Raw genomic sequence first — 10,804 nt, 5'->3', positions numbered from 1 at the left:
ATAAAAAGCATATAACAATGGCTTGGTTAAGCGCCCTCTGCATGCCCAAGTGGCAAGAAAAGAGGCTGAGATCTCAGAAACCCAAGGAGCTATACCACTCCTTTTATGCACACTGCTCTTGCCTGACCCAGGGCGGGAAGCCTAAGCTTTCATTTAAACCCCTCACATAGCAGCTCCAACCTGTTTTCCTCAGATCTCCAGGAGGCAAGAAAAGAGATGGCTGCTCTGGCTCTTTGCTACAGTGCAGGATGACACTTGTTGGCCATTCATGTCTCAGTCCACAGAGGCAGCTACTCAGGAGTTGACTCAGGGTTAGAGGCAGGAGTTAGAACCTGTGGAAGGGGAAAGGGGAGAAGGGAAGGGAGGCTCCCCTCAGAAAGCCTTTGTGTGTGCTAGAGATGGTGTTGGGGGTGCATCCCCATGGGGGCATCTGCCTCTATGTGCTCCTCACTGCCGGTAAAATAGATGGGGTCATTTGATCTCTGCCATGGCATGCACACACACATACACACATTACATGCCCTAGTCTATGTGTACATAGGTTCATTTTTGTCTCCAGCACTAAGAATCACTGAAAGAGGGAAATGTGGTTTTGGAGTTCAGGAGAAGAAAGCTTTCAAGTAATTTGGAATGTGGCCTGGACTTCTCTCTCCCTGTGGCTCTGAGAGGGGATGTTCAGACTTCCAAAGTTCTGATGTTTGAATCCTCTCATTCAATGTGGTGAACCCTGAAAGTTTCCTCCTCCCTGGCTACAATACAGCTAACCTGCTCTCAATCCAAATCTTAGCTGAAGGCCCTGTTTTCCTCTTCCCAGCTCCTTACATTGGAAGAGAAAGTAGTATTCCCAGAACGCAGGGGTCTGTGAATCAGGCTACACTCAATGGAGTCCTGGAGTCAGATTTGGGCTAACTAGCCTCTCCCCAGTATACATGTCACCCCTCAACATCCGGTACTTGTGAGTCAGGGTTAATCCAGTTGAGTGATAAGGGAGAGGGGAAGCGTGGGGCACTTAGTCATCCATCCTTTTCACATGTAAGGCCCTTCTGCCCATTACCCTGCTTCAGAGAAGGAGGAGACACCTTGGATTGCCCCAGGGAACTAAGTGGCAAGTAAAGGGGCGTTACAGAGGGAGACTTCCTCTTGCTCCTCAACTTCTGAGAGGTGGGTGGGGAACACGGTTTTTCTGGTTTATATGAGGTTCGGCCATGTAAGAACTTGTCCAGGGAAACACAGGGAGTTGGGGGGAAGCTACGAGCTACTCTGGCTGTGCTGAGCCTCCCCTTTGGGCCAGGGGTGAGGTGAGATGGGTGAGGGGAATAAAGGAGAGAAAGGCCTGGGCTGTAGGTCTGTCCAGACCTGCAGGAACAAGGAGGGAAGCACCTGGCCCACTTCTGGCCTCCACCGCTTTTTCAGGCCCTGGAATACAGCTGTTCTCTCCGAGACCCAGAGGGGCAGGGACGAGGGAAGGGACAGGATGGGAGCTCAGGTGTGCCCCAGCTCAGGCCCAAACTTCTGCTCCTCAAAAGCAAGACTCGCTCTTGTCTGTTCCACAAGAAAGACAGAGCTTGAGGTTCCCACGAAGTGAGGAAGTCGACTGGGCCTTGATGAAAGGGCTGCACTGAGATCCAACCCCCTGTTCCATATGCAGATATGGTACCCTGGCCTTTCTCTAATCTTCCCTCCACAATATGACCCCCTCCCCATGATCTCAGCCCACTGACCCCAGGCCCTTAGAAGAAATCTCTGGACCCTAACTGTGGATGCTCTGATGCTCTCTTCCCTAGAGCCCTCCCCTGTTCCTCTCCCTTTGGGCAGGAGGCTGCTACCTTGTAATTAGCAGCCAGACTGGGCTGGGATGAAGAGTGACTGGGTTTCATGCAGCATATGTGTAGCCGTTTGCATGTCACATGTGGTATTTCCTTCTGTGAAGTCCCTATGAATGCGCCTACTGTTGTGAGGCCCTTCACAGAGCCGTGGTCCAGCCGGTCCCTGGTTCAGACCTCAGGTCCAGCTCCTCCCCACTCACTTCTGCCCACTTGCCTTCCTCACTCTGCCTTCTGCATCCTCTGTTCCTCAAGCCATTTCCATGCATCTGACCTCTTTTTCTTCTTTATGGTTCCCCCTAGGCCTCCTGGTTTCAGTCCCTCTCCTTCCAAGCTATCCTCCACTGAACGGTTGGTAGGGTCCATGTGCAAACGCTTTAAACCTTCACAGCTTCCATTAGCCACTGTTCTGAGGGGCGAGACATCTGTCAGAGGTCCAGGCTCTGCCTTCTGGCTTTCCTGCTCCCCACCTTGCAGCTGCATTAATTTCACACCCTCAGAGCCTGGGAGCTTAAATAAGCACAGTTCAATACATCCTTGTCCCCTCATGAGATCTAGGCTCACAGTGTAAGTCCCAAGGTGCTTCTCCAACCACCTCCCTCCCTCTCTGGCCTCTCTATGGCTGCTCTCTCCCTGCTAGACAGGCCCTTGTCTTTCACCTAGGAGTCCATGTGTTCTTCAGGAAGCCCACCAAATAGTCCAGCCCTTCTTTTCCTGGCCGTGGAGATGGAGACTGTGCCGATTCTCTTTAGTGTAGATGCAGGAAGCCTATGAGCATTCCTATCTTCTTCACTGCTGGTCTTGATCTCTCCCCTTCTGGAAGAGCCCTCTTGGCTCTAAGAGCTTTCCTGTCAGTGAGAAGGAAGGGGGAAATCAGAAAGCGGGCCTTCAGGGATCTGGTTCCTAAGAGGCAAGCTAGAGCCCTCCAGACATCCTTGACATGCTGGATTGTGTCAGCTCCATATACTAACTCCTCTTCTCCCAGTGGCTGGCATGAGGTAGGGAAAAATGCTCAGCAGTTTCCCCAGAACCTTCAACAGGTTCCACCTCACCTGTCTTTTGAGATTTTCTAAACACCAGACCCAGACCAGATCTAGGCAAGGACACGCTCAAATATGCCCATGGATACAGCATGTACACATGGATCCCCATAAACACCGACACACTGCATGACACATGACTAAGCATGCACATGGATGTACATGGATATGGGCACATGTGGCTAAAGATCCAGCTTTTGATGACACTAAGCCTGAAATAACCTTTTCTTTCTTCCTTCCTTCCTTCCTTCCTTCCTTCCTTCCTTCCTTCCTTCCTTTCTCTCAAGACAAGGTTTTTCTCTGTAGCCCTAGCTGTCCTGGAAGTCAGGCTGTAGACCGGCTGGCCTTGAACTCAGAGATCAACCTGCCTCCTAAATGCTGGGATTAAAGGTATGCACCACCACTTGGCTCTGAAATAGTCTTAAAAAAGAAAAATTGTTAATTATGTATACTGTTCTACCTGCATGTGTGCCTGCAGGCCAGAAGAGGGCACCAGATATTATTCCAGATGGTTGTGAGCCACCATGTGGTAACCAAGTAATTGAACTCAGGACCTCTGGAAAAGCAGCCAGTGCTCTTAACCCCTAAGCCATCTCTCCAGCCCCTGAGGTATTCTTAATACTATCCAACTCTTACTGAGGTCCTAGAGTTGCTTTCCAATGGAACCTCCATGGAACTGAGGAAACAGATTCAGGAATCTGCAAGGTTCGGTGGCCAAGACCACTTTAAAGTTCACAGCTGCAGGACCCTGCTGCTTTCTGGCCTCTGTGGGAACCCACACTCGTGCGCGCGCGCACACACACACACACACACACACACACACACACACACAGGGTTTCTTTGTGCACAATTTTGTCTGCCCTGGAACTTGCCTTGTAGACCAGGCTTGAACTCACGTAGCTCTACCTGACTCTGCCTCCTGAGTGCTGGGGTTAAAGGATGTGCCACCACTACATTTTTTTTTTTTTTTAAGTAAAAGAAATGAATTTTTAAAAAGATTTATTTGCTTGGAGGTGGTGGCACATACTTTTAGTCCCAGCACTCAGGAGACAGAGACAGGTAGATCTTTGTGAGTTCAGGGCCAGCCTGGTCTACAGAGCTAGTTCTAGAACAGCCAAGGCTACACAAAGAAACCCTGTGTAGAAAAACAAACAAAACAAAGCAAAAAGATTCATTGTGTGTTTGAGGGTGCCAGATCCCCTAGAACTGTAGTTATAGACAATTGTTAACTTTATGTGGGTTCTGGGAATTGAACCTGGATCCTTTAGAAAAACAGTCAGTACTCTAGCCGGGCATTGGTGGCTAGAAACCCTGTCTCGAAAAAACAAAAACAAACAAACAAAAAAACCAAAACAGTCAATACTCTCAACTGATGAGTTGTCTCTCCAGCCCAAAATTAAAAAATAAATTTTTTATTTCTTATTTTATTTTTGTTTTATGAGAAGGGTTTCACTATGTAGCCCTGGCTGTCTTGGAACTCACTCTACAGGCCAGGCTACCTGTAACTCACAGAGATCCGCCTGCCTCTGCTTCCCAAGTGCTGGGATTAAAAGCATGTACTGCCACTGCCAGGCTACATACATTTGTTTTATTTTGTTTTGTTTTTGTAGGCTGTCCTGGAACTAGCTCTTGTAGACCAGGCTAGTCTCGAATTCATAGAGATTCGCCTGCTTCTGTCCCATCTGTCCATGTCGTCCCTCCCTCCCCAGTTCTGGGATCAAAGGTGTGTGCTACCCAGCCATAAATACTTTTTTTAAAAAAAAGATTTATTTTAGGGACTCAGGGCAAGCAAGCACACAAGTGGTACACAGACATAAAAGTTGGCAACCCCCCCACACACATAAAAAGTGAATAAATATAAATCTATTTAAGCTGGACATGGTGGTACATGTACTCAGAAGGCAGAGGGAGATGATTTCAAGGCCAGTCTGTGAGTTCAAGGCCAGTCTTCTCCAGAACAGTGAGGGTTACACATAGAGACCCTGTCTCAAAAAAGAAAGGGAGGGAAGGAAGGAAAGCAGGGAGGGATGGAGGGAGGAAGGAAAGAAGGACATAAACATGTGTTTTGACCTGCTCTGATTTGGACCTGGGCCAGTTCATCCCTCCTGAAGCACCCTGGTGGTCCCTTGCTCCTAGGAGATCACCATATTGACGCCGAACTTAGTGAGGACACAGTATAGTGTACTACAGCCCAGAACTCCTGGACTCAAACGATCCGCCTGCCTCCCCCTCCAGACTAGCTGGAAGGTCACCACACAGAGAGAAGAGCACACTTTACTTTTTACATATAAGCGTGTCCATGCATGTGTACATATGTATGTAAGTGCCAGTACCCTGCCAGGGAGACCAGAAAAGATGTAGGACCCTTCGGAGCTGGAGTTCAAGTTGTTGTGAGACACCTGCCTAATGTGGGTGCTGGGATCAGAACTCAAGTCCTGTGAAAACAGGCAAATACTCTTTAACTATTGAGCTATCTCTCCAGGTCCTGGGCTTGTCTCATTCAGTTCAAAAGAATTTGGGGGGCAGGAAACAAAGGATGCATCATCCTTACCCCTTGAAGGGCCCCAGCCAGCCCCTCTGGTCCAACAGGCTCCAACTTGCATCTTTTAGCCCATCCCTAGGCTGGGAACCCACTCCCCCAGCTCTGACCTTGAAGGAGTCATGGCCTCCCACAGTAGGATGGGCTTCCAGGCCCTGTCCCTAAATTAGCTTCTTGCTTGGGTGAGACATAGGCCTTGCTCAAGATGCCCAAGGAAGAGAGGCCTCACTTCCTCTTTGCCTCCCCAGAGCTCTCAGAAGAGCTGGCTTACCACTTGCCCTCAATTTTGGCTGTTCTTCCTAAGTGCAAGAGGGAGCCCAGAGGGCTCCAGGTAAGCTGTGTGACTCAGAGGGCTGGGACTTTACCAAGGTGTCTCTTCTCTGTGAGTCTTCTGCTTTTGTACCAGGGGGTAGCAATCACATTAGCTATACTGAAAATGATGCCCTAGACTTACTCAGCAATGAATGAGGGAGCCCCCATTCTACCCCACCCTCAGGCCAGCCTGGTACTTACGGACATGCATCCTTCATTCCTATGTCAACACATAGGAGCTGACAGGAATAAGGGGCCTTTGGAAGGTGTCCTTCCTCTCCTTCAATAAGGTCTTTCTTTATCCATTAAGGAGTAGGAAGACTTACCCATCCTTACTGTTGTAATTCTGACCCTACCCATCCCAATGTGCCTATGTTTGGATATGTGTGTATACCATGGTCATGGATACAGGTGAGTTTGGTGGAATTACATAGCATCATAGTTTGCTATGTAATTTTGCTGTTTGCTGATCCTGACTGAAGAGACAAAGGGGAAGAAGGACCCCAAGGTCCTGGCCTTGTTGCACTTACTAAGTTAGGTGCTTTGGCACAGGGCTGTGCCCGACAGGGCGGGTGCCACAAAGATGTTCCACATTGATCTGCAGTCCCAGGATTCTAGACAGGCACTTCCATACACAGACATACAGTGAGTGCGTAGAACTTCCTACATATAAGTAAATGGAGCTCTAGGAGAATAAGAAACCACCCATATCCGCCCTCCCTCAGGCACTCCTATGTGAGCTGTGTACAAATTCGTGGTTCAGGGCCCTCATAGCTCATAGCTCTCAGGTATATACACATTATACAGGCACACACATTAACACACACATCCGTTTTTTCTCCTTTGCTCTGGTTGCTAGGCCAGTCTCTGCTATCAGCAGGCCTAGGATGGGCAATGTGGGGATGGGATGCTGTGGACTGAGTTCTCTCTCTCTCTCTCTCTCTCTCTCTCTCTCTCTCTCAGACATGATCTCTCTATGTAGTCCTGGCTGTCCTGGAGCATGCTATGCAGACCAGGCTGGCCTCAAACTCAGAGATCCTCCCAATCTCTTTTCTCCTATTCATATTGAGGAACTCCCGCCTTGTACCATTTTTTACAGACCCACCCCAGGCAATGAGAGGCCCAGAAGTACAAAAAGGGTGGAGAACAGAGGGCATCCTGGCAGGAGATGTTCCCCACTCCCATAAACCACAGTTGGAGCTCTGGCACCAGGAATCTTGTGTTCTGTCTTGAGTCACAGGCTGGCAACAGGGCCAGCAGGCAGGCACTCAGTGATGGCTGCCTGATTCACTATAGAGCCTCCCAGCCCAGGGGGGAGGGGGTGGCTGGGAAAGGGGCATCTCTTTGGACCAAGGACTATGAGAAGCTTCATGTATTGGTTGCATATACCAATTCTATGTAAATGAAATCCTTTCAGCAAAGCAAGCGTCTGTAGGTAAGAATGTAACTACAAGCTGTAGGTGTGCATGTATGTGTGTAATTCTATACTCAGCTATGCGCCTGAGCAGTTGTGAACCTACCTTATGCTTTGCTAATCCTCAATACTAGGATTTTCTCTTTTCCTTTTAAGGTAGGTTATCACACATAACTTGGACCTGGAATTTGGTGTATATAGGCTGATCTCAGTCTCACAGAAATCTGTCTGCCTTTGCCTTCCAAGAGCTGGGATTCAAAGTACTCTCCACACCTTGTGCCTGGCTTTTTCTTTCTTTTGGCATGTTTGTTTTTACATGCCACAGTGCATGTGTGAAGGCCAGAGGGCAGCTTCTCTCCTTCCATCACGAAGGTCACTGGAATTGAACTCGGCTCGCCAGACCTGGAGAAAAGCACCTTCGAGAGCTGAGTCATCTTACTGCTCCCTTGTGTTTTGAGCAAAGGTCTCATGTAGCCCAGTATGTGCTCAAACTCTATATGAAGCCAAGAATGACCTTGAACCCCTGATCCTGTGCCTTTATCTCCTAAGTGCTGGATTCTAGGTACCCCCCCCAGCACGCGCGAGCGTGCACACACACACACACACACACACACACACACACACACACACACACACTACATTTCATATGAATCTTTCTTTCAGGGACAGCCATTCTTCAGAGAACAAGTCCCAAGGGCCTTTAGCTCACCCAGATTAAGTCCTCCTGAAAAATGTAGTTTCTTTGGTCTTTCCTGGCAATACATGCTTCTATACAGACTACGGGTGAAACCACACACTTTTATCCCTGTCATGTGGGAGCAGGGCTCAGGCCACTAAACCTGTTTCCAGTTGGTCAGTTGACTGATTTATCTTTTTGATGCCAGGGATCAAACTCAAGACCTTGGACCTGCTAGGTAAGTATTTTACCACTGAACTAAACCCTCAGTTCAATTTCCCAATTGCTAAATGAAACTTGGTATAGTGGCTCATGCCTGTAACCCCAGCACTTGAGAGGTTTAGGCAAGAGGTTGCCAAGAGCTGGAGGCCAGCCTGTGCTACCTAAGGCCAGTTTTGAACTACAGTTAGTGTGACTTTGTCTCATAAACAAACAAACCAACCAGTCAACCAAACAAACAAAAACACCCTAGGTAAATAGGTAAATAAATGTAGCCCTGGGTGTGGGTGGAGCTCAATAGCAGACACACACTCAGCTTAGCATGCCTTGCTGCAGACCCTGGGCTGTAAACCTGAGCACTGGAGGAAAATGAAGGGAAGAAAACAGGCAGGCAGGTAGCCAGCGCTGATAGCAATATTGCCTATGATGCTCCCCTGACTAGTGGATCAGATATTCTTACAGTTTGTCTGATGTAATCTCTCTCTCTCTCTTTCTCTCTCTCCATATTTTAGATTTTTGAGACAGTCTCGCTTTTATTGGGCACAGGGGTTGGGGAGGATTAAGACAGGGTCTCACTGTGTAGACCAGGCTGTTCTGAAATTCACAGAGATCCACTTACTTCTATTTCTTGAGTACTAGGATTAAATTTCAACACCATCATTTTCCTTTTTTATTTTCTTTTTAGACAAGGTGTTTGTACATGTTCAGTGTGTGTGTGTGTGTGTGTGTGTGTGTGTGTGTGTGTGTGCGCACACGCGCAGTTCTGGCTGTCTTGGAACTCAAGCTATAGACCAGGCTGGCTTTGAACTCAGAGATCCTCCTGCCTCTGCCCACTAGTGCCTGGTTATTGTTATTATTATTTATTTGTTTGTTTTTTGAGACAGGGTTTCTCTGTATTGATTTCGAGATTATCCTGGATCTAGCTCTGTAGACCAGTCTGGCCTCAAACTCACAGAGATCTTGCCTGGCTCTGCCTCCCCAGTGTTTGGGATCAAAGGCATGCGCCACCACTGTCCGGCTTTGCCTGGTTATTTTTATTATTTTTAATTATGTATCTTATGTGGGTTTGCCCACTTGAGTGAAGGAGGCCACAGAGGCCAAAGCTATAGACAGGCTGTCCTGGAGCTGGTGGTTATGAGCTGCCTGGTGTGGGTGTTGATCATCTGTAAGAGTAGGTCACTGTTAACCACTGAGCCACCTCTCCAGGGTCCCCACCCCCACACTGGTTTTGAGACAGGCTACAAGGCTGGCCTTTAAGACAGACATGCCTTGGCAAGCTGGTGATAGCACTTTTAATCCCAATACTCAGGAAGCAGAGGTAGGCGGATCTCTGTGAGTTCAAGGCCAGCCTGGTCTATAGAGTGAGTTCCTGGACAGCTAGGGCTGTTATATGCAAACCCTGTCTGGGGGTGGAGTGGGGTGGGGGAGGGAGACAGACATGCTTTGAACTTGTAAACTTCCTGCCAGTCCTCTTGAGTAGCTGGTGAACTCTTTTTTGAGATGGGGTCTTATTATGAAACCTAAACTGATTTTAAATCCACAATTTTCCTACCTCAGTCTCCTGAATGCTGGGGTTGTAGGTATGTGCCATGATACCTGGCTCAGTTTAATCGTCTTTTAAAAATTAATTAATTATGCCAGATGTGCTTTTAATCCCAGCACTTGAGAGGCAGAGCAGGCAAATCTCTGGGAGTTTAAAGACAGGTCTACATGGTGAGTTCCGGATCAGCCAAGGCTACACAGTAAGACCCTGTCTCCAGAAAAATTACAATGTATGTGTTAATCACAGGCACCATTACCAACTAACAATGATTAATTGGGATTAATTCTCTCCTGCCTTCATGTGGGTTTTAGGGATTGAATTCAGGTTATTAAGCTACCGTGGTAAACACTCTTCCTGCTGAGCCATCGCCTGGCCCCCAGTTTAATTACTTAAAAGGATCGATTTACTTCCATGGTAGGTCAGCCAGGTGGGGAAAGGAGCTTTAAAAACAGCTGGAATTCACCTTGCTGGCATGATGATATGGCATGTCAGGACAACTGCAGCTCAGCCTCTGGAGCCATGGAAGCCATGGGTATAGTGCAGCAAGGCCCCACAAGAGAAAGCTCAGGTACCCCAGCCAGCTTGTGCACCGCAAAGGTAGATCAGACACACAGGACATATGCCTTGTTGACACTGCTGTGGATGTAACCAACTAACACATTCAACATGTGACATGTTCCTAGAGCACAAAAGGGCTGTTGAACTCAGGTCAACTCAGCCCGGGTGTGCCCACCAGGGTAGGTAGGCACTGTGAGGACTCTTCCCACTTGGGGCCAATAGCCTGACTGAGAGCTTGCTCTATTCTGTCTGTCATCTTGTAGCAAGCTGGTTCCTCTCCATTATAACAGGTTCCACCCCTAGCTTGAGAAGATGCCCACAAGATTCACTGTGAACATAGGAGATCTTTTTTTCTTTTTTTTTTTTTTTTTTTCTTTTTTGTTTCAGGTCCCTTTTCTGTACTTCTGTCCTCACCTAAATTGACTCCCTCCACTAAGTGCCCTCCAGAGTCAACCCACCCTTAAAGCTCCTTAGGACCTTCCTCACCAGCTCCTGTCACCCAGCGTCTCCACCAGCGCCCTTAGGCTAGGCGGTGGGTGGTGGCCGGGCTCTGAGGAGAGGCTCCGCGGGCGGGGCTGCTTTCCCTTGCAGTGCATAAAAAGGGCGCCACCTAGACTCCGGGCCACCGCTCTCGGTGCCCGCCGCTAGCCATTTCTCGTCCCGTCCCGCCCGCGTCTCCG

The sequence above is a fragment of the Phodopus roborovskii genome, unplaced genomic scaffold, assembly GCF_943737965.1.
Source record: "Phodopus roborovskii unplaced genomic scaffold, PHOROB, whole genome shotgun sequence".
NCBI classification, from domain to species: Eukaryota; Metazoa; Chordata; class Mammalia; order Rodentia; family Cricetidae; genus Phodopus; species Phodopus roborovskii.
This window is presented reverse-complemented; position numbering follows the sequence as displayed.